This window comes from Orycteropus afer, unplaced genomic scaffold (assembly GCF_000298275.1).
Source record: "Orycteropus afer afer isolate SDZICR_OR568_19922 unplaced genomic scaffold, OryAfe1.0 scaffold01425, whole genome shotgun sequence".
Classification (NCBI taxonomy): Eukaryota; Metazoa; Chordata; class Mammalia; order Tubulidentata; family Orycteropodidae; genus Orycteropus; species Orycteropus afer.
Genome location: NW_006923012.1, coordinates 86,592 through 89,836, shown reverse-complemented (window position 1 = coordinate 89,836; position 3,245 = coordinate 86,592).

Below are 3,245 nucleotides of genomic sequence, written 5' to 3'. Positions count from 1 at the left end.
TCAGCATGATATCCACCAAATTCATCTGTGATGTGAGATGATTTGTGTATTCTTCATTATTCATTAGTGTTGTGTAACATTCCATTGTATGCATGGACCATAGTTTGGTTATCAATATTCATCTATTGATGGTCATTTCGGTTGCTTCCATCTCTTTGCTATAAGAGAAATGTGCTGTGATGAATGTGGGTATGTCTATGTCTATTCACATCCTGGCTCTCACTTCTTCAGGATATGTTCCTAGTGATGAAATTGCTAAATCAAGTGATATTTCTATTTTCAATTTTTTAAAAAAATGCCATATTGTTTTCCACAGGGATTGTACCATTTTAAAGTCCCACCAGCTGTGTATGAGATTCCCAATCTCTCTGTACCCTCACCAGCGTTTGTTATTTTCTGTCTTGTTGAACTTTACTATTATTGCTGGGGTGAGATGAAATCACATTGTTGTTTTGATTTGCATCTCTCTAATAGCTAATAATAGTGAACATTTCCTCAGATGTTTGTTGGCCACATGAAATCTTTAGTGAAGTGTCTGTTCATGTCATTCGCCCATCTCTAACTTGAATTGTTTGTCTTTTTGGTGTTGAGGTGTTGAAATTTTCTACAAATTTTAGAAATAAGTCCCTTGTCAGATATATCATAGTCATTTTTTTTTCCCCCTCAACCTGTGAGTTCTCTTTTTACCCTTTAGGAGAAGTCTTTCAATGCTCATAAGAACTTAATTTTTAAAAAGTCCCACTCATCTAGTTTCTCTTCCACTGCTTGCAGATTTGAGGCTATGATTGATAGTCTATTTATGTCATAAACTAGGGCCCCTAGATTTGCCCTGATTTTATTTTTGATGAACATTACAATTTGGGGTTTTACATTTAAGTCTTTGATCCAAGTTGAGTTTGTTTTTGTGTATTGGGTGAGGTATTGGTCTTGTTTCATTTTTCTGCAAGTGGATATTTAATTTTGCCAACACCATTTGTTAAATGTAAGTAAAATCTTACTGAAGATAGTGCAAAAACAGTTGCAGTACTATATTGACAGAGAATTTCCTGAAATGCAAGCTGGATTCAGGAGGGGACATGGAGCAAGGGATATCCTAGCTGATGTCAGATGGATCTTGGCTCAGAGAAAAGAATATCAGAAAGATCTTTACTTGTGTTTTGTTAACTATGCAAAGGCATTTGATTGTGTCTGTCTTAACAAATTGTGGATAACATGGAGAAGAATGGGAATTCCAGAACACTTAACTGTTTTCATGAGGAGCCTGTACGTAGACTAGGAGGCTGTTGTTTGAACAGAAAAAAAGGAGTATTGCATAGTTTAAAATCAGGAAGGGAGTACATCAGGGTTGTATCCTTTCACCATACTTATTCAATCTGTATGCTTAGCAAATAACCCAGGAAGCTGGACTATATGAAGAAGAACATGACATCAGGATTGGAGGAAGGCTTATAAACAACCTGGTATATACAATCGACACAACTTTGCTTGCTGAAAGTGAGGATGATTTAGAACACTTACTGATGAAGATTAAAGGCTACAGCCTGCAGTATAGGTTACACCTCAATATAAAGAAAACAAAAATCCTCACAACTGGACCAACAAGCACCATCATGATAAAGAGAAAAGATTGAAGTTGTCAAAGCCTTCATACTAAAGATTATTGAAGATGGTCGACTAGGCAGAAAGACTACATACACCCTCTTCAACAAAGAAAAGGGAAACCAATTAACACAGACACAGAAGATAATCCTGGACCCCTGAGCCTTGAAAGGAAGGATATAGAAGTGGACTAAACCCTAACAAGCAGAAGAATTTGCGTGAAAATACCAAAAAAGGAGACATGCGGACCTGCAGTCTGGCAGCAATCCTGACGGCACAGACTGCTTGGAGATTCCCAAGTGCTGATAGGACTTAAGAATTAACCTAAAAATCAGCTCTGCTAGCCAGGGACTGTATGGAGGACTGCTCCAGTGGCTGGGGAATAAAGGGAGAAGGTGAAGAGAAAGGCGGGCTGAACTGTGGACTTTTGCCAGTCCGGAGGACGCCACCATTTTGAAGGTCTAAAAGCGGCTATTTTGGATATTTAAAGAGACAGCACTCTCACAGATTCCTGGGTCTTAAGAACATGTTCTGCTTTCCACAACCCCAAAGACCCTCTGGACCTGCAAGACTGAAAAGGTACGACATTCCTCTTGTTACTCTTATACCCCACACTCGCTTGGTGAACGGAGGTGCGGTCATCCCCCACTCCCACGTACCTTCTGGGCCCACAGGAACTCCATCACAGTCTGTGTGCTCAGATGGAGCCTGGGTGCCTTGCCCTGTCCTCCAACTATTTTATTTTCTCTCCTTTTTTAATTTTTATTTTTCACTTTCTTTTTTTTGGTGATTAGTTTGCTTGTATTTGTTTTAAAACAACTATTATTATTAATATTTTTGTCCTTTTTACTATTATTCTTAATCTTCCCCTCCCAGGTCTTAGTTTTCAGCATTTTTTCTCTTCCCTGTTCCTAGTGGAATTTTTTCCCCCCTTTTTTTCTCATGGTTAACCCTATTCCTTGCTTTTCTTTTTGCATAATTTCCCCATTTTTTTCCTTCATTATTCTCCTTCTCTACTTTTTTTCTCTTAATGCTCTATCCCCAGATATTGCAGGTTTTCTTGTTTTTTTCCCTTTTTTTTTTTTTTGGTTACTGTTCCTGTGTGATTACATGGTGTGTATTTTGTCCCTGTGCTTTTAGTTTTTTGAAGGTTATTCAATTGTAAATTGTGTCTAATTGATTGGGAGACAAAACAGTCCCCATAAGACACAACTATACCCACACCAATTTGGGGTTTGGCACAAGAAGAGATCCCCAGGAGAGAAAGACAGAGACTTTTTTCTGTGCTGAGCGTGAGATAATTCAGTCAGCGATGCAGGCACAGAAAGAACAAGACAGCCCTGGCTCCGTTTGGAGCAGTCTGCTGATGGTGGTGCCCAGGTGCCTATCAAAGTCCTGCAGTTCAAACTCACCAGCCATCCCAAAAGACAAAGAGCTGCCATCCTCTGCATGGATCCATAAGTCAGGAATCCCGGGTCCCAGTTACACTCTGTGCTAAAAATTGTTGCTAAGAATTGGACTAGAGCCCACTGCTGTGTGTCTGATTTGAAGTTCTGTTTATTTGAAGAATATCTTTTCCCTTTCCCCCACTCTCTTCCAGACTCTGTGGCACCTTAAGCTAAGGGTATCATGTTCTGTTTCCCAGG